The sequence below is a fragment of the Lissotriton helveticus genome, chromosome 7 (assembly GCF_964261635.1).
Source record: "Lissotriton helveticus chromosome 7, aLisHel1.1, whole genome shotgun sequence".
In the NCBI taxonomy this organism is placed as follows: Eukaryota; Metazoa; Chordata; class Amphibia; order Caudata; family Salamandridae; genus Lissotriton; species Lissotriton helveticus.
In genome coordinates this window covers 1,543,004,302-1,543,031,189 of record NC_136068.1, presented here as the reverse complement: position 1 = coordinate 1,543,031,189, position 26,888 = coordinate 1,543,004,302, and the positions used below count along the sequence as shown (strand labels likewise).

The window sequence follows — 26,888 nt, the reverse complement described above, 5'->3', positions numbered from 1 at the left end:
GTTGTCTGTGTGGACTACAGCCTTCGATGTACTCTGCAGACAGCAGGGTTCACAACTTGAAGTCACCTTTGCATGTATATTACGGACAATAAGGAATTCAACCTTGATTAATTTAATGCAGAGACAATTATTCTATGTGTTCAGATTTTTTCAGATAGAATGACGATTGTACATCACACATTCCAGTAGACAGGAGACATTATACTACTGCGACCCCCCCCCCCCCCGAACCACGAACCATCACAGGGTACACACACGCTGACTTCTTTCGGTACCACTAAATCATTGCACCACAAGTCATTTCCCCATTCCCTTATTTTTTTTTTAAAAATTATTTTTATTGAAAACAAAAACACATATAAACAGTGACCGAAATGCAGAGACCACAATCGCAAAGTTCCAACATTCACTTCTAGGCGTTATACAGTACTTGACAAATAGTAGAAAAACCAGGCCTAAGAACTCTCCAGGTCCACAGTTGTTGGCTCCAGTGCAGGGGGTTCACAGATATCCCCACGATATGCATTCCATGCGCTCCATATCTTGACCCATTTCCGGGGTCGCCCCCTAGAGACATACACAGACTTCTCACGAAACATACACCAATCAAGATCTTCCATCCATTTCCAGACCCTGGGTGCCCGAGCCACCCCCCAAAACTGCGCTATGTTGCGCTTGGCAATTGCACATGCTAGAGTCACTCACACCCTACCATGAGTCGGCAGGTCCGTGGGTTCCCACACATTTAGCAACTCGCAGCTCCCACACTTCACTCATCTTCGCATGTATACGGGTCCAGAACTCCCGGACCTCCCGGCACTCCCAGAGAATATGCATGAATGACCCCGGCAGCCCACATCCCCTGTGGCAATCAGGCGATTCAGTCAGTCCCATCCTCTGCAGGCCAATGCCCGTTACATAAGAGCGATGCAAGATCCGAAGCTGTACCAAGCGGCTCCTCATTGGAACTGCCACCTCCCTAGGGGATGCCACCGCCTCCCTCCAATCCTCTTCGTCCAGAATAAGAGCATCGGCAACCCACTGCTCGCGAAGGCGCACCAGCGGGTCGTCCGTATGGTTGATCAATTTACGGTATGTGAGGGAGATCGCTTTAGTAGGTAAGAGGCCATCAAGCAGGCGATCCTCCAGCGGGGAGGCCACTGGCAACGCCGCCCCGCCGGACACCACCGCGCTCAATGCATGGCTAATCTGAATGTAACGAAACCGCTCGGTGTCACACAACTGGTACTTGGCCTATAGCTCCTCAAAAGTCAATATCCTATCTTTGCCCCATATATCCCGAATCTGCGAAATGCCTATCAGGTCCCACCGATCAAACCCCTTCGACTTCCAGAGCATCCCAAGCTTTTCAGAGCTCCACAGCGGCGTGGACAAGGTCAGACATCCAGCCCATCGAAGGGCACCATTGGCCTCGTGCCACAGTCTCGTGGAGCACAAGGTGGGCCCCTTCAGCGGGAAGCGGCCGCGTCGTGCGTACAAGACTCGGGTAAACTCACCCCCGGCAACTGACCACGGTCCATTGCGTAACCCGGGTCAACCGGGGATCCATAAATCGCATGATTAATGGGAGCCAGCTGTGACGCCCAATAATATTTGCGAACGTTCGGCAAGCCGATTCCACCATCATACCAGGGCAACATCAATTTGGAAAGAGCTATGCGCGGTCTTCCCTCCCACAGAAGGCCGCGCTGAAGAGACTCAATCTTGCGGAAATACGAGGGGGGCACAGGATCAAAAGAGTTCTGAAGAGCATATAAAAAGCGCGGAAGGGCCATCATTTTAAAAAGAGTAGCGCGACCCAGCATGGAGAGAGGTAACGCCTTCCACCGAGCCGTGTCCGCCCGGAGCATGGCTAAGGGGGCAATAAATTTAGGCGATGGCGCACTGTGGGGTCTAAAGAGATATAAATCCCTAAGTAGCGAAAGCTAGTCGATTCCACCCTCACGGGACAGTTTGCGGGCACCCTGGGCAGAGCCCCGCTCAGTACAAACAAGACCGACTTCGCCCAATTAATTAAGAAGCCAGAGTATCTGCTGAAGATGGCGAGGACGTCCATAAACACTATCAACGAAGCCCGAGGGGAAGTCAGATACAACAGGATATCAGCCACGTAAAGCAAAATCTTATCTTCCCACTCTGGGGTCCAACGCAACCCCTTTATGGAGCGGTCCCAGCGCACCCTGGCTGCAAGGGGCTCCAGGGCCAGAGCGAACAACAACGGCGAAAGGGGGCACCCCTGGCGGGTGCCACGCCCGAGGGAAAAATCGCCGGCACTGTGATTGTTCACGATGACTCGCGACAAGGGAGCAGCGTAAAGGAGGCGGACCCAGCCGATGAAGCCGGGGCTGAATACCAATTTAGCCAACACCGCGAAGAGATAGGGCCATTCCACACGGTCAAAAGCCATAGTGGCGTCAAGGGACAGCAATATTGCAGGCTCATGAATAGAAGAAGCGCCTGCCAGAACAGCGTGAAGGAATCTAAGATTGAGAGCAGTATTCCTTCTGGGCATAAAGCCAGATTGGTCGGGATGGACCAGGGTGGAGATGACCTTCCCGAGGTGCGTAGCGAGTAATTTTGCTAACACCTTGGGTTCCACATTTAATAGCGAGATCGGTCGATACGAAGAGCATTCCAACCGAGGCTTACCCTCCTTGTCGATGACGACTATGTTGGCGATCCGCTGGTCGTACGGCAACTGACCATGCTCCAAGCTCTCTGCAAACATGTCCTTCAAGTCCTTCAAGTACGGAGCTAATCTATTGGCATGAGGTTTAAACAATTCAATTGGGAGACCGTTAGGGCCTGAGGCCCTACCGGAATGTACACCCCTAATAGCCATTGCCACCTCGTCATTAGTGAGAGTAGAGTCCAGGTACTTCCTATCATCATCCGACAACACTGGCAGAAGAATATCACGCAACATATCCGAGTTATCAGCCTCAGAAAATGCACCCGAAGAGGTGTAAATCTCAGCATAATAACGGGCAAACTCCTCTACAATCAGCTGGGGGTCCGACGTGTCCACAGAGCCAGCAACGTGCAGCTCCGGGACCAGTCTAGAGCCCCAGTCGCCCTTCTCTAACCAAGCAATCAGTTTCCCGGCCTTATCGCCGTGCTCGTACATCCTATCCTGAGTGACGTCGAGCTGCGCCCTAGCCGTATCTCGAGTTAAAGTTTTGTATTCATCCCGGAGCAGCCCAAGGCGGTGATCCGTCCACGGGTCGCCCCCGGAGGAGACAGCTGTCTCTAAGGTCAAAAGCTCCGCCTCCACCCTATCTATCTCAGCCCTCCTCTTCCTTTTCTGTTCAGCCACAAGGGAAAGAACCTCCCCCCTGACAACTGTCTTATACGCCTCCCATAAGGAGCATCTGGAAGCGACCGAGCCCTAGTTGTCGCTGAAATAACTGTTAGTGACATGCTTCAGTTCCCTCTTCACTACCGGGTCTCGCAAGCGCCAGGCGGGGATGGGAGCAATCCTACCCACGTCTCTCCGTCCCACACACAAACGCAGCCATACTGGTGAGTGGTCAGAGACCCCTCGCACCAAGTGCGTTACTTCGCCGGCCGCATGGGCCGCCGGCAACAATACATAGTCAATACGAGAGAGGGAACGGTGCGCCGCAGAAGCGTGTGTGTATTCAACCGCTCCCGAGTGTCGCAATCGCCAGCCATCAATCAATCCAGAAACCGAAAGAAAGTCAGGCAACCACCTGCGGGAGGGCAACAACGCACGGGAGGGGAGCCTATCCAATTCACCGTCCATAACCGCGTTAAAAATCGCCACCGATCACCATGAGGCATATAGGCAAAGCAAGAAACACCCGGCCCAAGTCACAAAACGTGTCGGTCTGCAGCGACGGGGGGACATAGACAGAAAGAAACGAGACCGTTTTTCCCTCCCAAACTCCAGAAACACCGACATAGCGCCCACGATTGTCAGACCAAGTAGACTGGATCGTAAGTGGGAACGAATTTTTAACCAGGATGCCCACCCCCCTGGAGCCCGAGGTAAAACCAGCATGCGCTACCAGCTTATAGCCACCCCTGTGCAGAGCCATACAGCGTTTCCCCAGCAAGTGGGTCTCCTGTAACAGGACTACATCTGGCGATCGCCGTCTGATAAATTGATTCAAGGCAGTGCGCTTTATCCTATCACCCAGGCCATTAACATTCCAACTAAGGACCGAGAATCCCAGGCCCTGTCTAGATGAAGCCATTAGTCAAAAAGCAAGAGTGTTTCAAAGGGTCCCACTGCATACACCGGTCACAAACCACAAACAAAACAACATCCCAACCCCCCCAACCCCTGAATGGACCTCCCCCCACCCTGCACCCCTGCATGTAATGTGTACACATCCCCAACTCGCAGTGTGCCTGTCGCCCCCACTAACTAAGATCTAAAAGTAGAAAACGGAGGAGGACCTTACAACAGGTCGCCAGCCCCCACCACCCCAGACCGACCCAATCCCCCCCCTCAGAAACAAAAAGATATTAAATAGAAATGATAAATTGCTGGGGGGGTGAAGATGAAGAGCAACAAACCCCCCGTCAATCCTACTACACCAATAATGGTAAATGTACGCTGCCTAGGCCAAACAGTTCATCATTCTTCGTCTTCCGTCTGGGTATGTCCCTCGGGACCAGGGTCCCCGAGCCGATCTAGCCAGTCCGCCGCTACCTCCGGAGAGTCAAAGAACCACGTATTGCCATTATGTTGTATTCGGAGGCGGGCCGGGTACATCATCGAGTACTTCATGTCCCGATCTCAAAGTCTCCTTTTTATTGTCACAAAACCCTGCCGCTGTCTCTGCACCATCCAGGTAAAGTCAGGAAAGAACAGCAAGGAAGCATTTTCGTAGGCCAGCGGGCCCGAGGATCTCGCGGACTGTAAAATGGCGTCCCTGTCTTGGAAATTCAGGACACGGGCTATGATGGCGTGGAAGCGCTCCAGTTTTCGGGAGACCACCGGGCACCCTATGAGCCCTCTCCACAGTAAAAAACTTGCTCAAGCCCTTGGGTTTAAGGTGTTGCAGGATGAGATCCTCGACAAAAAGGTCCGGGGTGGCCCCCTCCGATCGCTCCGGAACCCCAAGGATACGATCGTTATTACGGCGTGCCCGACCTTCATACTCATCGAGCTTCCGATCAAATTGGTTATGGGCCACCTTGAGATCAGACAGCACCTTCTGTAGTTCCGACACATCCTCGATGAGGCTCCCCGTCTTTATTTCCAGGTCCTTGACCTTCTCGGAGGTTTTGGTGAGGTCAGCCCTGACAAGATCCACCTCGATAGTGACCGTGTCCAACTTTGCGTTTATTGCCCCCAAAGAGGATTGAGCTCCCCTGATGGCCGCCATCAGTTCCTTCATGGTCGGATCATCGCCGACCGGATCCCCCTCGGGGCCAGCCGGGGAACGTTTCGCATCTGACGGGGATCCCCTGGAGACTGCGTATTTATTGATTCGATTCAATTGGACTTGACGGTTCGATCTCTGGGCCTTCGGGAGGTTCTTGTCGAGGTCTCGCGCCGCCATCTCGACCGCAAAAGCAGGAGAAACCCACCACTCCTCAGCCGAGCGGAGAAGGGTCTTGCAGCGATTGTCTGTAGGGTAGTGCAGAGATGGCAAGGAAGCTCCGATCGCCACCCGGGCACAGCAAATGAAGGTCCGGCCGGCCACTTCCGGTCTCGGTATCCGATGTTGTCGCACTTCACACCGGACGGTGGCACACCCGGGGTCCCGGTCCTCGATGTCGCAGGCCCCAATTCTTCCGACGACGATAAACAGACGCCAGAGCAATCAATCGAGCCCAAATTTCACCTAGTGACTCAGGTGACGGCCCATCACAAGATAGTGGGGACGGGGTACAGGATAGTATGCCGGATAGGCGGTAAGGATGTGGCGGCCGGCGGAGCCGATGCTCAAGCAGCCATCTTGGTCGCTGGCGCGGCTCCTCCTCCCCCGTTGCCTTATTAAAGCAGAATTCACTAGGCAAAAAACATTGCTCCCAGTACAGCCCCCCTGCATTACGCATTATTGCAGAGTACGTACAAGCTCAGCGCCAAAGATACTAACTCAGTGCACCATAATCATCGGAAAGAAGAGTGAACAATTTTATGTCAGCAATGAGGCATACTATCACTTTTAAGTGGAATTCATGCAGAATCCAATTGACAAAAGACATTACTCCAATTACTGTGCACTCCTCCCCCCAGACCACGCATCATCGCGGAATATGTACACGCTAAACACCAAAGATACTAGTAACTCAGTGCACCAAAAATGATTATCACGTGGCCTTACTAAGGCACCATTCACAATACAAAAAACATTACTATCAGTACAGCCAGCCCGGACCACTCATCATCGCAGGCTCCACAGAACCTTCTTGTTTTAGATACCACTAACTCAGTAGAAACCAAACTAAGCATAACACCTATCAAACCCTACACAATATCCCTTTATTATGCTTCCTTGAAAAACTTATTTTATATCACTTATACATTTAGTTGAATAATAAAATGCACGCTACATACGCTACATACATGTTCGATCTTCCACTTCCACTATGATTGCTGATGATGCACTCCAACCTAAGATCTACACTGCGGACAGCAGGGTATACAACTTGAATTCACCTTTGCATCTACACTATAGACAGTAGGAAATTCAACCTTGATGTATTTAATGCAGAAACAATTATACTGTACTAGCAGCCCATCCCGACATTGCCCGGGTATGAAATAGAATGTGTGTAATGTGGATATTCAGATACGGTCATTCGCGTGTTCCCCCGCTTGAGGCCCAGCTGCAGCCCTGGTTGATGTTAGCAGGCGTGTGTCCCCCCGCTTGAGGCCCAGCTGCAGCCCTGGTTCATGTTAGCAGGCGCATGTAATTAGTGTAGTGATCCGCCGCCTGAGCCCGGCTACAGCCCTGGCTGATGTTAGCAGGCGCGTGTAATTTGGTTTAATGTGATGGTTCAGTAACAGCGCGCATGAGAGGCTGCAGTAATTGTCCCCGCAGACACGCTCAGTCGCGTGTGCCCCCGGTTGAGGGCCAGTGGTGACCGTCTAATAATTAGAATTGTGTGAGTCTTGAATGATTGTTTCCCGCTGTTCTCATTTTTTTATGACCCACACCGACGCTCTTTGGCCCGAGTGCTTTTTAGACGCACCCAGGCCAAGCCACACACTGCGTTCGGCCCTTTCAGATGCACCCAGGCCAAGGCACACACTGCATTCGGCACCCCCAGTATGTGTGAGTCAACGGGCAATCCCCCAAGGGAGTCTTGCGAATGGTTACTTACCACGCTTCGAGGTGAACGCCTTTGTGACGCCCCCAGCACACGGACACAGCAGACGATCTGATTAATGTATGACCCAGATGGCATGAAGTGCGGAATGTAGCACACGCCCCCAGCGTTTGTCACGCCCCCAGCGTTTGTCACGCCCCCAGCGTGCCCCTTGATGCGGCGCAATTGCGTAATTGGTGCTTCACATGGCATGAAGGGCGGACACACGCCCACAGCGCGGACACACGCCCACAGCATTTGTCGCGGCCCCAGTGTGTCACGCACCCAGCGTGCCCCTTGATGTGGCGCAATTACGACTCACATGGCATGAAGGGCAGAACGTACCACACGCCCCCAGCGTTTGTCACGCCCCCAGCTCACGCCCACAGCAGAACGCAGACACGCCCACAAGGGACTACTTTGCTGGCACGGTTCTTTTACCTTTTAAATGTATATGGTGGCCGTCTGCATAGCCTATGTCCTTCTGCTGCAACTGCCCTTTCCAACGCTATATTGGGTATATATATAGATATATATCTATCTATCTATATATGTATATATATATATATATATATATCCACACGATTGCAGGCACCCAAATTGAAGCCGCCACACGAGGTTTGAAGTAAGCACTTTTTAATGGAGGTTGCTGGCAGCTTTACAAAACAGATGGTGGCGTCATACAAAGTTCCAACGCCAGACGCGTTTCCAGAGCTTCATGCTCTCTTCATCAGTGGCGTGTGTTAGAATGAATAATAGCGCCAGCGCATTGTGCACAGTCAATTTGTATCACCTGCCTCAGAGGGCTCTCAGTCTCAATATAGTGAGTCACATTATTACATCATTTCCTGTTTGATGTTATTTTGGCCCTCTGCCTTCTGGATGATGTAGTTTTTTGCAATTTGTTTATACTTTTTTTATCCGTCTGCATAGCCTATGTCCTTCTGCTGCAACTGCCCTTTCCAACGCTGTATTGGCTGTTGTGATAGGTGCTGTGGTTACTGAGATTACCCGCATCAAAGGTTTGGGCTCTCTCTTTATAATATTAGTATGGATGTATTCAGATTTTGTTAAAATAAGTGAAAGAAAACATTGTTCTATAACTGTACTGACTACTAGCTTCTATGTACACTGTGAACAGTAGGGTTCTCAACTGGAATTTACGTCTTTAATTTACACTACAGACAGCCTTGATTTATTTAAAGCAGAGAAATAAATAGTGCTGTTGCACTGATAGTATGTGCAAGCACCTTCAATAGCTGCATCATGTGAACTATGATAACAAACAATGTACAAGATTGTGCCAAATGTTCCTCCTCCACCAGCAATACCAAGTACCTCTGGGGTATCACCTTCAACATCGCCATCACACATACGTCCCCAATTTGTGAAAGTTACAATGCACTGCGTGAAGAGGAATCGTGTAATTTGTTATGAGGAGCAATCAGTACACCTAGTTTTCACAGCAATTCATAACCATCGATGCTAGTTTGTTTCCCCCCCTCAAAGTTCATATACTCCAGTATGCAATAGTGAATGATTTCAGTGCAGCCCGTTCAGACTACTCATCATCGCAGGGTGAGCACACGATACACACCAGACGTACCACTAACTCAGTACACTGTAAATAATTGCCACGTGCCCTTGTTAAGGCAAAATTCAATAGTCAAAACACATTTTTACCAGTGCAGTCTGCCTGGACCACCCATCATACCAGGCTCCACACAAACCGCCCCTACCTCCGTTCACCACAACTCATGAACTCTTTACGATAGAATCTTCTGTGTATTATTTGACATACAATGCTCCTACCTTTGTACAGCAGAAGTCATAAACCGTTTATGATTAAATATCTGTAAATGATATCATGATTACTATTCTACTTCTTGCCAAAAACAACATAATAAAATGGAGTGGAGCACACATGCCCATACCCATCTGTGTCTGTGTATTTATTGTGTTTGTAAAATGCTGCTCCTCCGCCCTACCACATTATAATGTGCTATAAAAAGTGTATGTAACCATTTTACCTGTGACAGTAAGTGTGGGCTATTCCTCCTTTTAGTTCTTTAGCAAAATCAACCCAAAACTAATACATTTTCAGGCATGCGTACATTACGTCATTACTCTACAATAACAGGATGTGGACGCCACTCCGAGGCTCGAACACTGATTTCGAGCACCAAGTTCTACAGTGTACCTGAATAACCACATACGTATATATACATTAGCTGCCCTTCATGTGCCAAAATTTGCAACTTAAACCTTTCACAGCCCTGTATTACTACAGCTACAACACTCCACTGAATGTACAACAAAGATTCATAATCGCAGAAATGCGTCATGTACACCATCTTTTATGTGTGCAACTATGAACGAATATAGAGTCAGTAATACCCCGTACCTTCCATGTTGGCCAAGTTGCGGGACTTTACTGATATAATGACACATTTCTTTTTAAGACCCGGGTGACGTCAGCACTACAAAACGGACACACGAATCACTTGATTTCTCATACAGCTTTGACAATGATTCGCGCTCAAATGCCACAATGTGCAATTTCTCCTTGATAGATCTTAAAACACACAGGAACTCAAGTTGACCTTAGTGTTAGCCATGCCTCATTTCATGTAGTCCTGCTGCCACATTGCCTGCCAACTGCCCCTCGTTTGCCGCACTTTCTGAAATGGTCATCTGCAGGTATCCGTTATATAACTGAATATCCTTGAGTTTAATAACTCACCATGCTCAAGGGCAGAAATTCTTTGCAGGCGGCGGTTCAGACACTTTAAATTAACACTCCAAGACGAATCCCACCAACTCATGATGGATTTTGCAACAGGTGCTGCTGCTAGCGTGAGGGTAGGCTCACGAATGTATGCTTTGCCAAAGAGATTGCAGCGCACTCACGGGTTCAGTTAAAAATGCCTTTAATCACAGCATACGCTTTTCAGCCATATTGCCTTTCTCAGTGCTTGTTGATTAAAAATAACTTGGTGTGAATCATTGTCAAAGTGAAAACACAGAGACTGCCATTTGGAAAGCAAACTGTTTACATCATGCTGTCATGTCTCCTGTAGGTAACAACAATAAATGGGATATTGGCATTTTTAGCTAACCCAGTGAATGCGCTGCAATTTCTACGGCAATGTAGGTATATATGTATAGACGGCCGCCCGGTCGTGGAAGCTGCCCGCTGTTGTCACAGAGCCAGCCCTCTTCACTACGGGGGGGCAAGTGGACACGAACGTTCTTAAGGATATTGCAGGGGTTGCCCTTTTGAACACTCTATTAAGAACTGGAAGCAAGGCAGGGAAACAATCGAGATGTGCCTTCATTCCCACTTGGTTTGAAATTTGGATCCATTTCGCCAGGATTAATCCCTACCTGACACGGACTACAGATCCCACAAACGCCACTGATTGCTAACGCCCAGGGGGCGGGGACTGATTATGTAAGGGGGAGAGTTCTGGCTGATGACGAATATGCCACTGAAGAAGAGAGCTCGTCTCTCAAAATGCATTTGGCAGCTGATTTACTTTGAAGATCGTCACCTTTGAATTCCTGCTGGCAGGTTCTTGAAAAATAAAGAGTTCACTACGGAGTTCGTGTGTGGCTGCTTCCTAATGGGTCCCCTCACTGTGTTGGATTTATAGACGGCCGCCCGGTCGTGGAAGCTGCCCGCTGTTGTCACAGAGCCAGCCCTCTTCACTACGGGGGGACAAGTGGACACGAACGTTCTTAAGGATATTGCAGGGGTTGCCCTTTTGAACACTCTATTAAGAACTGGAAGCAAGGCAGGGAAATAATCGAGATGTGCCTTCATTCCCACTTGGTTTGAAATTTGGATCCATTTCGCCAGGATTAATCCCTACCTGACACGGACTACAGATCCCACAAACGCCACTGATTGCTAACGCCCAGGGGGCGGGGACTGATTATGTAAGGGGGAGAGTTCTGGCTGATGACGAATATGCCCTTGAAGAAGAGAGCTCGTCTCTCGAAATGCATTTGGCAGCTGATTTACTTTGAAGATCGTCACCTTTGAATTCCTGCTGGCAGGTTCTTGAAAAATAAAGAGTTCACTACGGAGTTCGTGTGTGGCTGCTTCCTAATGGGTCCCCTCACTGTGTTGGATTTATAGACGGCCGCCCGGTCGTGGAAGCTGCCCGCTGTTGTCACAGAACCAGCCCTCTTCACTACGGGGGGGGGCAAGTGGACACGAACGTTCTTAAGGATATTGCAGGGGTTGCCCTTTTGAACACTCTATTAAGAACTGGAAGCAAGGCAGGGAAACAATCGAGATGTGCCTTCATTCCCACTTGGTTTGAAATTTGGATCCATTTCGACAGGATTAATCCCTACCTGACACGGACTACAGATCCCACAAACGCCACTGATTGTTAACGCCCAGGGGGCGGGGACTGATTATGTAAGGGGGAGAGTTCTGGCTGATGACGAATATGCCACTGAAGAAGAGAGCTCGTCTCTCGAAATGCATTTGGCAGCTGATTTACTTTGAAGATCGTCACCTTTGAATTCCTGCTGGCAGGTTCTTGAAAAATAAAGAGTTCACTACGGAGTTCGTGTGTGGCTGCTTCCTAATGGGTCCCCTCACTGTGTTGGATTTATAGACGGCCGCCCGGTCGTGGAAGCTGCCCGCTGTTGTCACAGAGCCAGCCCTCTTCACTACGGGGGGGGCAAGTGGACACGAACGTTCTTAAGGATATTGCAGGGGTTGCCCTTTTGAACACTCTATTAAGAACTGGAAGCAAGGCAGGGAAACAATCGAGATGTGCCTTCATTCCCACTTGGTTTGAAATTTGGATCCATTTCGCCAGGATTAATCCCTACCTGACAGGGACTACAGATCCCACAAACGCCACTGATTGCTAACGCCCAGGGGGCGGGGACTGATTATGTAAGGGGGAGAGTTCTGGCTGATGACGAATATGCCACTGAAGAAGAGAGCTCGTCTCTCGAAATGCATTTGGCAGCTGATTTACTTTGAAGATCGTCACCTTTGAATTCCTGCTGGCAGGTTCTTGAAAAATAAAGAGTTCACTACGGAGTCCGTGTGTGGCTGCTTCCTAATGGGTCCCCTCACTGTGTTGGATTTATGGACGGCCGCCCGGTCGTGGAAGCTGCCCGCTGTTGTCACAGAGCCAGCCCTCTTCACTACGGGGGGACAAGTGGACACGAACGTTCTTAAGGATATTGCAGGCATTGCCCTTTTGAACACTCTATTAAGAACTGGAAGCAAGGCATGGAAACAATTGAGATGTGCCTTCATTCCCACTTGGTTTGAAATTTGGATCCATTTCGCCAGGATTAATCCCTACCTGACACGGACTACAGATCCCACAAACGCCACTGATTGCTAACGCCCAGGGGGCGGGGACTGATTATGTAAGGGGGAGAGTTCTGGCTGATGACGAATATGCCACTGAAGAAGAGAGCTCGTCTCTCAAAATGCATTTGGCAGCTGATTTACTTTGAAGATCGTCACCTTTGAATTCCTGCTGGCAGGTTCTTGAAAAATAAAGAGTTCACTACGGAGTTCGTGTGTGGCTGCTTCCTAATGGGTCCCCTCACTGTGTTGGATTTATAGACGGCCGCCCGGTCGTGGAAGCTGCCCGCTGTTGTACAGAACCAGCCCTCTTCACTACGGGGGGGCAAGTGGACACGAACGTTCTTAAGGATATTGCAGGGGTTGCCCTTTTGAACACTCTATTAAGAACTGGAAGCAAGGCAGGGAAACAATCGAGATGTGCCTTCATTCCCACTTGGTTTGAAATTTGGATCCATTTCGCCAGGATTAATCCCTACCTGACACGGACTACAGATCCCACAAACGCCACTGATTGCTAGCGCCCAGGGGGCGGGGACTGATTATGTAAGGGGGAGAGTTCTGGCTGATGACGAATATGCCCTTGAAGAAGAGAGCTCGTCTCTCGAAATGCATTTGGCAGCTGATTTACTTTGAAGATCGTCACCTTTGAATTCCTGCTGGCAGGTTCTTGAAAAATAAAGAGTTCACTACGGAGTTCGTGTGTGGCTGCTTCCTAATGGGTCCCCTCACTGTGTTGGATTTATAGACGGCCGCCCGGTCGTGGAAGCTGCCCGCTGTTGTCAAGGAGCCAGCCCTCTTCACTACGGTGGGACAAGTGGACACGAACGTTCTTAAGGATATTGCAGGGGTTGCCCTTTTGAACACTCTATTAAGAACTGGAAGCAAGGCAGGGAAATAATCGAGATGTGCCTTCATTCCCACTTGGTTTGAAATTTGGATCCATTTCGCCAGGATTAATCCCTACCTGACACGGACTACAGATCCCACAAACGCCACTGATTGTTAACGCCCAGGGGGCGGGGACTGATTATGTAAGGGGGAGAGTTCTGGCTGATGACGAATATGCCACTGAAGAAGAGAGCTCGTCTCTCGAAATGCAATTGGCAGCTGATTTACTTTGAAGATCGTCACCTTTGAATTCCTGCTGGCAGGTTCTTGAAAAATAAAGAGTTCACTACGGAGTTCTTGTGTGGCTGCTTCCTAATGGGTCCCCTCACTGTGTTGGATTTATAGACGGCCGCCCGGTCGTGGAAGCTGCCCGCTGTTGTACAGAACCAGCCCTCTTCACTACGGGGGGCAAGTGGACACGAACGTTCTTAAGGATATTGCAGGGGTTGCCCTTTTGAACACTCTATTAAGAACTGGAAGCAAGGCAGGGAAATATTCGAGATGTGCATTCATTCCCACTTGGTTTGAAATTTGGATCCATTTCGACAGGATTAATCCCTACCTGACACGGACTACAGATCCCACAAACGCCACTGATTGTTAACGCCCAGGGGGCGGGGACTGATGATGTAAGGGGGAGAGTTCTGGCTGATGACGAATATGCCACTGAAGAAGAGAGCTCGTCTCTCGAAATGCATTTGGCAGCTGATTTACTTTGAAGATCGTCACCTTTGAATTCCTGCTGGCAGGTTCTTGAAAAATAAAGAGTTCACTACGGAGTTCGTGTGTGGCTGCTTCCTAATGGGTCCCCTCACTGTGTTGGATTTATAGACGGCCGCCCGGTCGTGGAAGCTGCCCGCTGTTGTCACAGAGCCAGCCCTCTTCACTACGGGGGGGCAAGTGGACACGAACGTTCTTAAGGATATTGCAGGGGTTGCCCTTATGAACACTCTATTAAGAACTGGAAGCAAGTCAGGGAAACAATCAAGATGTGCCTTCATTCCCACTTGGTTTGAAATTTGGATCCATTTCGCCAGGATTAATCCCTACCTGACACGGACTACAGATCCCACAAACGCCACTGATTGCTAGCGCCCAGGGGGCGGGGACTGATTATGTAAGGGGGAGAGTTCTGGCTGATGACGAATATGCCCTTGAAGAAGAGAGCTCGTCTCTCGAAATGCATTTGGCAGCTGATTTACTTTGAAGATCGTCACCTTTGAATTCCTGCTGGCAGGTTCTTGAAAAATAAAGAGTTCACTACGGAGTTCGTGTGTGGCTGCTTCCTAATGGGTCCCCTCACTGTGTTGGATTTATAGACGGCCGCCCGGTCGTGGAAGCTGCCCGCTGTTGTCACAGAGCCAGCCCTCTTCACTACGGGGGGGCAACTGGACACGAACGTTCTTAAGGATATTGCAGGGGTTGCCCTTTTGAACACTCTATTAAGAACTGGAAGCAAGGCAGGGAAATAATCGAGATGTGCCTTCATTCCCACTTGGTTTGAAATTTGGATCCATTTCGCCAGGATTAATCCCTACCTGACACGGACTACAGATCCCACAAACGCCACTGATTGCTAACGCCCAGGGGGCGGGGACTGATTATGTAAGGGGGAGAGTTCTGGCTGATGACGAATATGCCACTGAAGAAGAGAGCTCGTCTCTCGAAATGCATTTGGCAGCTGATTTACTTTGAAGATCGTCACCTTTGAATTCCTGCTGGCAGGTTCTTGAAAAATAAAGAGTTCACTACGGAGTTCGTGTGTGGCTGCTTCCTAATGGGTCCCCTCACTGTGTTGGATTTATAGACGGCCGCCCGGTCGTGGAAGCTGCCCGCTGTTGTCACAGAGCCAGCCCTCTTCACTACGGGGGGGGGCAAGTGGACACGAACGTTCTTAAGGATATTGCAGGGGTTGCCCTTTTGAACACTCTATTAAGAACTGGAAGCAAGGCAGGGAAACAATCGAGATGTGCCTTCATTCCCACTTGGTTTGAAATTTGGATCCATTTCGACAGGATTAATCCCTACCTGACACGGACTACAGATCCCACAAACGCCACTGATTGTTAACGCCCAGGGGGCGGGGACTGATGATGTAAGGGGGAGAGTTCTGGCTGATGACGAATATGCCACTGAAGAAGAGAGCTCGTCTCTCGAAATGCATTTGGCAGCTGATTTACTTTGAAGATCGTCACCTTTGAATTCCTGCTGGCAGGTTCTTGAAAAATAAAGAGTTCACTACGGAGTCCGTGTGTGGCTGCTTCCTAATGGGTCCCCTCACTGTGTTGGATTTATAGACGGCCGCCCGGTCGTGGAAGCTGCCCGCTGTTGTCACAGAGCCAGCCCTCTTCACTACGGGGGGGCAACTGGACACGAACGTTCTTAAGGATATTGCAGGGGTTGCCCTTTTGAACACTCTATTAAGAACTGGAAGCAAGGCAGGGAAATATTCGAGATGTGCCTTCATTCCCACTTGGTTTGAAATTTGGATCCATTTCGCCAGGATTAATCCCTACCTGACACGGACTACAGATCCCACAAACGCCACTGATTGCTAACGCCCAGGGGGCGGGGACTGATGATGTAAGGGGGAGAGTTCTGGCTGATGACGAATATGCCACTGAAGAAGAGAGCTCGTCTCTCGAAATGCATTTGGCAGCTGATTTACTTTGAAGATCGTCACCTTTGAATTCCTGCTGGCAGGTTCTTGAAAAATAAAGAGTTCACTACGGAGTTCGTGTGTGGCTGCTTCCTAATGGGTCCCCTCACTGTGTTGGATATATATATATCTATCTATATATCTATATATATATAGATAGATATATATATATATATATATAAATATATATATAGATAGATATATATTTGACCCGTGACCAAGCCTTCGGCTGAAGGCGAAACGCGTTGGGTTTAGACGAGGAAGCTAAAATAAAGCTGTTGGTTTAAAACTACTCTGCCAGAGTGAGGGCCTCCTTACCAACCGGTGTTGAGCCGGTTATCTGTTTGCATATATATATATATATATATATATATGTATATATGTGTGAAGCTACCACTCGATCAAGAACACTTTGAACATAAGTACAGGGGCTCTGACTCCATGTTTTTAGACACTGCGTGGACTTGCAACCAGATGCTGCTGGCTCTACATGGTGCAACCGAGGATTGCTGAGCTGCCAGGAAGAATCGCCATTTGACTGACTTGCTTGTTGTGCAGACCTGTGACCTGCTGACCTACTAGAAGGACTGTAACTTTTGCTGACTCACTTCTTTGTACTGGCCTGCTGTCTGCATTGTGCTGATTGTGTGCCCCAGTGATCTCCTAGGGTCTGTGGCTTGCCCTGTGTCCTGCCTAGTGAGTGGTTAGAGCTTCCTGTCCTGCCAGGACCCAAAAATTCTGCTTTACTTTCTGCTGGTAGTGGGACTCAGAGTCCCACCTTCCCATTCACCTATAATTGAGAGTGGAGAGGCCTTCAGCAGGGGTGGATTTCTACCTTGAAGTGAAGCGCGTGGTGAGAGCTTCCCTTTCTCTCTTTTTCCCATGGGCGGGCAGTCAGCGAGTGGTGAGCACTGTTGCCCAGGGACATCGTGCAGCCTTCCTGTTTTCCCTCATGAGACCACTCCTGCTGGTGCAAGGTCCTTTGTTCCCACCCGCAGTCAAGATCCCTCTGGCGCACACTGCCAGTGCTTGCTGTAACGTGTCAGTTACATGGGCCTCGTGGGAGCTGACAGTGCCTGCCACACTCCCTGCAGGGGAACCTCACTCCAGGCTGTGCCAGAGAGGATTCAGGACCAAAGCGGGCTCGGAGTGCTTACTGCGCACCCTGCAGCAGAGTCCCACTTTCCTGCACTAGAGTGGCTCACCCATGTGTGCTGTACTTCTTGTGGCACTGCACCAGGATTGTAGGATATGAGGTCGTCATTGTGGGCATTTTGTACAGCAGTCTGTGTGGTCCTGGAGGACTCCAGGCATGCTACAATACTGTCAATTCTTTTGAGAAAGTGGCGAGATACCTACAACTGCCCTACAATTTGCCTGCTCTGTGTCGGAGTAGACAGGGTATGTGTTTCCTTCCCGCCCCCTTATGTGGTGTGCTGGGTGCAGGAGCCATTTGTCTTGCATGTTGGAGTGAAACCTCCGGAGAGGACCCCAGGAGCAACGCCAAGTGGTATTCCCAACCAGTATGAGTCAGTAACCACTGTTTTAATGGTTGTAGGTGCTCAGGTGTTCCAGTGCCTTACATTTAGGGTTTGATTTACCATACAACATGTAATAGAAGCACAAGAGGCACTGTGACTGGTGTTGTTTATGGTGACGTGATAATTTGTAGGATTTATTCATTAAGTGCTGCATTTTTGGGCCCTGGGATTTAATGTATGTTATTTTATGCCTTGCAATGACAGGATAATAAGTATCATTTCAGGATTTGCATATTATGTGCAGTGATGGTGTTTTTATGAAATGTGCAACATATAAGTTTTCACTTTACTGCACTAACTGCAATGTTATGAAAATTGCCAAGTTAGCAAAGTGATTATTGGTTTATGTGATTGTGGTCTATATTTATATGCAATACGGATACATATTTCCATATACTACTGTGTGGTGTATGTTACTGGTGTGTGTGTGTAGGTCAAATGCTTTACACATTGCCTCTGGAATAAGCCTGACTGCTCTGCCAAGCTACCAAGGGGGTGAGCAGTCGTTATCTTGGGTGTGTGACTCCCTTACCCTGACTAGAGTGGTGGGGTCTGCCTGGCTTAGATGCATACCCTGGCCAACCAGAAACCCCATTTCTAACACTTTGCTTTATAAACCTGAACTCTTAAAATCTCAATGACATTTAAAAGTAACTTTTTAAAAATAGCATTTCTGCATTGTTGTGAGATGAGCTGTCTGCTTAAAATATGTTTTTTATTAAGGCCCTGCTTCCTATTATTTTTTACTTTTTGCTCTTTTGATAAGTCATGTTCTCTTGACTATAATTTCTATACTTTTTTTTTCTTCCTTACAAGGATACTTCTCTGTTTCCATTTTTCTATTATTATATTAATGTTCTCATTAAATTTACCTGGCTGCCCTACCCAGATTGCAATTAGGTTGCAGCTTAATACATTTGCACAAAATAAAAATAAAATGTTTCTATGTGACATATATGTCACCTAGCCATGCCAAAAACAGTAGAGCCAGAGCTGTAGCCTAGACAGAGCCTAGCTAGATGATTGTCTTGGACGTCCTAAACTGAATGTTCCACAGTTTGAACATGCAGCTGAAGTTAAAATTTGCCACTGTTCATACTCCATTAAATTTTCTCTCTTAAACTCTGATTCGGGAGTTGTTTGTCGGACTCAGGTTTCTGTCTACCTCTTAGGCCATGTGCACTTTCTGTCTGACCTTAGCAAAACTCTTTTTTTTGGCTTTGGCCTCTTATTCCACTCTCTATTTTAGGACAAGTGCTGACACTGAGACAACAATTGATTCAATCCTCGATAAATATAATCTGAACTGTCTGTCAGTTCCTACTTCCTCTCTCTGTGTCAGGAAAAAGGCATGATTCTCCACTCATAGTGAACCTTGTTTTCACTCCCACTGCCAGAACAGTTATAGTCAGGCTGTTTCATCTCTATTGCTCTCTGCAAGGCAGTGATCCATCCCTCCCTTTAGGCTATGTGTCACCCTTTTCAGTCAAACCTTCTATTTTATCTCCCTCTCACTCTATTTCTCATTACCTCTCTCTTTTTTCTTTGTTTCCAACCTGCCATCCCTCTTTCAAGCCCTTGATCCCTTGATCCTTGCTCCCTCCCTCAAGTCTGGATTCATCTTTCACTATTACACCTGACTAGACAATTTACTGTGCAGACCTGATTATTGTTTTCTCCCAGCAGCCTTGGTTTTTCACTCTCTATGTCTCTCTTTCCTATAACCAGTAACGCATATCTGCTACCTTTCTGTAAGGCCATTGGTCCTCCCTCATTGCGTGACTTTTAAACCTCTCTCACAGTTGGCCTTCAATTCATCTCTTAATGTCAGATCCCTTATTCTCCCTGTCAGGCCACCTAGTCTCACAACCTATGCAACACCCTGGCGGACTACTTCCACAACAAGATATCCACCATCTACAGTAACTTCGAAACACCACTGTTACAACCTCATCACACATACTGACACCACTTGCAACCACCTACTCACCTTACGGGAACAGCTCCCCAATCAGAGCACCGCAGCCACCATGAACTCCATCCACTCTGGAGCACACACAGACCCATGCCCCACCACTTGTTCAACCTTGGGAGCAAAGAATTCAGCAGCAAAATCACCTCTAGTCTCAACGTATCCATCACCGCTACCACCTTCCCTGACAAATGGAAACACTCAGAGGTTCCTCTCAAGAAACTCTCCACCATCCCAGCAAACTGTAGAACTACTGCCTCATCACTCAGCTCCCATTCCCCACCAAAGTCCTCAAGAAGGTCATCAACTGCCAATGCACCAAACATCTAGAGACAAACTACCTGCTGAGCACCTCCCAATCTGGTTTCTGCACCAACCACAGCACCAAGACCACCCTGATTGCTGCCACTAATGACATCAGGACCCTCTTTGACCAGGGGGAAACAGCGGCCCTGATCCTCCTCGACCTCTCAGCAGCATTCAACACTGTATCCCACCACACACTCATCAAGAGACTCCACCACATAGGAATCAAGGGAGATGCCCTCAAGTGAGTCGCAGTCTACCTCACAGGATAAACTGAGAGGATCCGCCTACCACCCTTCACATCGGAACCTAAGAGCTCCACCTGCGGCATCCCTCAAGGGTCACCCCACAGTGCCACCCTGTTCAACACTTACATGATGCCCCCGGCCAACATCGTCAGAACCCATGGCCTAAGCATCATATCTTACGCAGAAGACACTCAGCTCATCCTCTTGCTCTCAGAAGACCCCTCAACTGCTAGGAATAACTTCCACAACTGGATGTAGACAAATTGCCTGAAGCTCAACACAGACAAGATGGAAGTGCAGATTTTTGGATACAACACCTCCCTGTGGAACGACACATGGTGGCCATCTGAACTCGGACCCACACCCACACTAGCAGACCACGCCTGCAACCATGGCAGCATCCTGTACAGCAAACTCACCATGAAATCCCAGATCAACTCAGTCTCCTCCACCTTCTTCCACACTCTCCACATGTTCTGAAACATCTTCAGATGGCTCCCCATCAGCACCAGGAATACCGTCACTAACGCCCTTGTTACCAGCCGGCTGGACTACGGCAACGCGCTCTACTTAGCTATCACCACCCAACTCCTGAAGAGACTCCAGATGATTCAGAAATCAGCTGCCAGACTGATCCTCAACCGCCCCAAATGGACCCACATCACCCCCACCTCAGGAACCGCCAATGGCTTCCCATCCAGAAAAGATGCCAATTCAAAATGATGAAGCATTCCTAAAAAGCCCGTCACGACCAAGGACCAGCATACATAAACCACCGCCAGAACTTCCACCAACCCTCCAGACACCTACGCTCTCCACCTCCCTCATCCTTACATGCACTCCCTTCATTCACCCGAGCTACAGTGGAGGACGTTCCTTCTCCTAACGCACTGCCAAGTCCTGGAACAACCTTCCTCTTCACCTCTGAACATCATCCTTTCTCTCAGAATTCAGAAAGGGACACAAGACCTAGTTCTTCAACTAATCCCAGCAAGAACCTAGCGCTTGAATACCCTCACGGGTGAGTAGCTGCGCTTAATAAATCTGAGTTGTTTGACTGATTTTATTCTATGTACATTGTTTCTTTCTTTTTTCAGTGCCAGGTCCTGATAATTCCCTCATTGATGCTGCCAATTTTGGTCTTGCTATCTGGTTTTGATGCATTTTTCTCACTTCAATTCTTCTTCACTCTTGTTTTCTGTATGGCTCTTGCCCAGGCTCCTCTCATTGGCAGTTAATCATCTCACACTGTCAGACCTCCCTTTTTTGTTTATCTCTGTTGGGTTCTGTATTACACCAAAATGTTAGCAATAGGGTACAAAGGCCACAATTTGAATGTGAGTATTGAATATTGTTTAGCTAAGTCTATAAGCTTAGTTCTACAAGATCTGACTTTCTTGCCTTCAGATGCCCAAACTTAGCTCAGTGATACAAAAGGGGATGTTGGACGGAGCGTTTGAGCAAATCAAACACTCACCCCCAGTCAACTGATCTGGGTTTAATCCATCACCATTCTTTAGCTCACTCGGCCACCCCAGTTCAGACATGGCTATATGCAAATCAGTCTGACCCTGTGCCTTATGGGAACAGTCCAGCCCGAACTGCCAAGCCATGTCTTCCCTGGACCGGAAACAAGCATCCTGGGACCGGTTTCGGATTCATAATCCTCATCAGCCAGGCTATCTTGAGTCCAGTGGCCAAGTGAGCAAGAGACTCACGTCTGAGCATACCCTGCCACACTTAGGGCGAACAAAGCGATACAAAAGGGGATGATGGAAGGAGCGTTTGAGCAAATCAAACACTCACCCCCAGTCAACTGATCTGAGTTTAATCCATCACCATTCTTTAGCTCACTCGGCCACCCCAGTTCAGACATGGCTATATGCAAATCAGTCTGACCCTGTGCCTTATGGGAACAGTCCAGCCCGAACTGCCAAGCCATGTCTTCCCTGGACCGGAAACAAGCATCCTGGGACCCAGGGGTGAGTGTTTGATTTGCTCAAACGCTCCGTCCATCATCCCCTTTTGTATCGCTTTGTTCGCCCTAAGTGTGGCGGGGTATGCTCAGACGTGAGTCCCTTGCTCACTTGGCCACTGAATTCAAGATAGCCTGGCTGATGAGGATTATGAATCCGAAACCGGTCCCAGGATGCTTGTTTCCGGTCCAGGGAATACATGGCTTGGCAGTTCGGGCTGGACTGTTCCCATGAAGCACAGGGTCAGACTGATTTGCATATAGCCATGTCTGAACTGGGGTGGCCGAGTGAGCTAAAGAATGGTGAGGGATTAAACCCAGATCAGTTGACTGGGGGTGAGTGTTTGATTTGCTCAAACACTCCGTCCATCATCCCCTTTTGTAAACTTAGCTCAGAGCACCATTGCTTAAACATGAATGTCCAGGTTGTTGTATCCCCACACAACCTCACTCAACTCTCCGGTTGACTTGCCGTCAGTATATTCTAGTTTAATAACGGTCTCGTAAAGGTTTCAAGGACACAGTGACAGTTCAAACCCAAATTTCAATCTCTGGAATATCACACACAAGCACTGCAGTAAAAGATGTTTTACAGGTACATATGTTAACTTCAACTATTAGAACTGTCAGCCTTAGGGTGGTCTTCCCCAAACGTTTTGCCTTGATGTAATTATTCTTCCAAATGTGGGTTGATAGTAAAACGCTTTATTCTTCAATCAATTCTAGCACCTCTCAGGATTAACAGCTTTCTTCTCCATGCTCCCACTTCCATCCCCCCTTTCCATCATGACATTCCATTAGATAATAGTATGCACATTTCACCATCTGCTATCATAAAATGCCACCTCACATTGTCCAAATCTATTAATAATCACAATTTTAAATGTTCATCACAACACTTCCCCTCTCCTATTTCTGCTGATCGAGTTTTTGCTGCCCTTAGCACTCTGTGCACTTTACCACTGCTAACCATGTGCATGTGCTCACTCCTTAAAACATGTTAACATTTGCTTAACCCCAACTGGTATATTTACTTTACTTATAATCCCCTAGTAATATGTTGCTACATATACTCAAGGCTGTAAATTAAATTCTAATAGTGGGCCTGTAGCACATATTGTGCCATTTACTTAAGTAGCCCTTTTAATCATGTCTCAAGTCTACCATTGCAGCCTGTGTGTGCAGTTTTAAACTGACATTTCGACCGGGCAAAATAAACCTCTTTTCAGGCCCAACCCTTCCTTTTTAATTCATATGTCACCCCTAAGATAGGCCCTAAAGAGCACATGTATTTAAAAAGTAGAACATGTCATTTTACGTTTAACAGGTACTGGTAAGAAAAACTCTTAAATTTGTTTTTCACTATCGCAAGGCCTAACTCAACCATTAGACAACCTTATTACATTTAATTAGCTGTCACCTCCAAAGGTGCTTGGTGTCTTTGGAATTGTAATGAAAAATCCTCTTTTATGATGAAGTCGGATTTAAGATTTTGAAAATGGCACTTTTAGAAAGTTGGCATTTTCCTGACTTGGCCATTTAGTGCCTGCAGCCTGTCATTGGGTCACATGACTGGGTGCTGCTGACACTGGGCTTTGCCTATTCCTCCTAGACAGCCACTCACAATAGAGATCCTAGATGTGCCTGGATGGATCATCACTGGGAGAATGGGAGGGCAGAACGGGGCACAGTCTTACTTACACTTGAGTAAGCTGTGTTCTGCCACCACTCAAAGGCCTGTCTATCCCCTGAACTTAGTCTGGAGCCAGTACGGGGAAGGCAGGAAGCATGTGGACTTCAAATGGAAACCTCTATAAGCTTCTCTCGCACTTCAAAGAAAGGCCCAGGTATAAATATTGAACCTCAGACACCAACCCTTCAGCATTACTATTGACCTGCCCGGAAGGAGAACTGCTGTGCTGCTGAAAGGAATGCCACTCTGCTGGACAGCTGTTCTGAACGACTGCTGCCCTGATGCACTGACCTGCTGCCTGCTGCTTTCTTGCCTGGGTGGGAAGGACTGGACCTTCATCTGTTGAGCCCAAGATCCCAGTGTGACTCCAAGGAGTAGTTAGCTGGCCACCTGACTAGAGCCTCAGGGACAGAAGGCTCCAACAACCTGCTACACATCACCTGGACTCTGCCATCTGTGAGCCCTACCCATCAAGCGGTGCAACCCCAGTCCTGAACCCTTGGAGGTGAGACTGAAGTTACTCTGCCAGCTCATCTGGATCCAGAATAACTGACATGATTCCTCTGCTGTGCAGCGCAATCCTGAGCAGAACTGGTGCAACACCTCTGCTGCAAAGTTTCTCTCAGTGCTAGGGCACCACATCTACTTCATAGCCTGCATCAGAACTGCAGCTGTGCACAGCCTCCCGGGGCGCAGACCCTCACATCGCAAATCTTTTGTAGATGACAGCCTTGACGACGATGCAGGTTCTTGCATTGCAGCCTCGCAGCTCCTTGGAAGTGATGCATCACCTCGACTACGTGATGCATCCTCAACGTGGGACCGCACAACGCTCAGCAACCAAGATTTAAGGTAATCTTGGTCAGTGAGCCTAACTGAGTCCCTGAAGCAGGCCCGCGCTCCTTCGTGACAGCCTGAACTTGTGATTTTGTCCCAGCCCAGCGTGACCAGATTGCCACAGTTTCCGCTTTGTGTTTTTTGGCGCTATTTTCCCTAAAACCTTTAAAATGCATATCTCCAGTTCTATTGATTGGATTTTTTCATTATGGTCTTGTTTTATTTATTAAAGACTCATATGTTTTCAACATCTAATGTGTGATCCTTTTGTTGTGTGCTTTCATTAGTACTATTTGAAGTTTTGCACAAATACTTTACACATTGCCTCTAAGTTAAGCTTGACTGCTGTGTGTAAAGCTACTAGGTCGTTGAGCACAGGTTAATTTGCAGTTGCTTGTGACTTCACCCTGACAAGGAATTTAGTTTTTGCTTGAGCAGGGTTTCACTCCCTCAACCAGTAACTCAAATTCTTACATCATCATTCTAATTCTGTTGCTTAGCACAAGAAAAGTAACCACTCATAATATGACTAATACACCACTGTGACATGTGACCAAAAATTAGAATAATATGAACTACTTCTATGAGCTACATTATCAGAGCATGACATAGATTAACTTGCATCTAGAGTTTCTTGGGAGACAATGCACTGCAGTGCATACCTGTTTACAGCAAAGCCCTGTGATTATCAGGAGGGCTGGAAGTCAATGTTCTCTTGAAAGAAAACAAATAACTGCTGTGCTCAAATATGTTCCTCTCAGCATATTATCAGCATTCAGCATGGGACTGGAGGCTGCAGCATCAAGTTGATCTGGCGATAATCTCGGGCAAAAACCTCTCCGATTTGATGGTGATTTCAGAGGGTTTTTATAATGAATCAATCACTCTTATCTTTCTTAAGAAATGTATTGACATAATCATATACATCAGATATATATACTAATAAGGTAAACATTTTGCAATACACACTCATCAGTTTAGATTCTAGCTGCTATTTGACTTTGGAAAAGACATCTGACCCAGGCTGTTGTTGCACGAGGAATATTTATGTTGGTCACTACTGGGAAGATATGACGCTTTTTAAATGTCACTACCAGGGGGATATGACATCTTTTGTATGTCACTATCTGTGAGGTTAGAACATCTTTTGTATATTAAGTTCAAATGGATATGGCGCATTTAAGGGTCAAAAGGATGTGACATATACACTTGCCTCAGGAAGATAAGGACCGCCATATTTTAGAATCTAGGAAGTAAAAGGTCGCCATTTTCTAAGCAGGCCTCAGACAAGATGAAGTCACAATCTGGACAAAATGGGTTCATGAGCTTCCACAAATCCAATACAAATCTTACTCATATAATCGATAGGTTCCGGTGAGGAATACCTAGCTCACACTTGGTAGCTTGGAGCAAACAGAAAGGTGATCAGAAATTTTACCATGTTTTGGTAAACCAACTACAGAACTTTCAAAGCATTATTGCATGCACTGAGCCTAAAGTACCTAACCTGTGACGATGCCATGTGAGTTGTCAACACATTGCTTGTTCAAGCTCCATATGCAGCCAAAGGGAGCATCTCAAGCTGTGCCTGCAGTCAGTATACAGGGCATTGCTACAGGCCATGCTCAGCTGATTCCTGTATGCAGTTTGTAGTGCAGCCATACATTGTGTGCTGTTGTCTGGAGGTGCATGTTGCAGCATCTCTGTGATTGTCACCATATTTGTGCCTGTGATCAAGACCAACCTGAACACAAGAATTAGGGCAGTGAAGGACCGGGAATAGGCTAGTCTCATTACATAGGTTATAGCCTGCATTGTCGCTGATGTTCTAAATGATGTAATGTGATATATGTAATGCCATGTGTGAGCCCTATGTCGCTGATGTCACTGGTGATGCCATTATTTAGTCTATGATGGTCTAAATGATGTAATGTGTGATATATGGAATGCCATGTGTGAGCACTACGTCTGCCACCCTACCAATGAATGTTGGATTTCTGTGTTTTTTTTAGCTTTTCCATTGCAAACATATTGCGCTTCCAAATTGTGCTTTCGAGGGAATTCGCGTGCATTTTAAAATATAAGTTAGTTGGGGGCGTGGC

General features: G+C 47.8%; 1 protein-coding gene across 2 annotated transcripts in view; it reads right to left on the bottom strand.

The window, feature by feature from the left end:
- The window catches only part of LOC144767531 (galactoside alpha-(1,2)-fucosyltransferase 2-like), a 313,249-nt gene that overhangs the window by 249,246 nt on the left and 37,115 nt on the right, over positions 1–26,888 (bottom strand). The gene's annotated exons all lie outside the window — the stretch shown is intronic.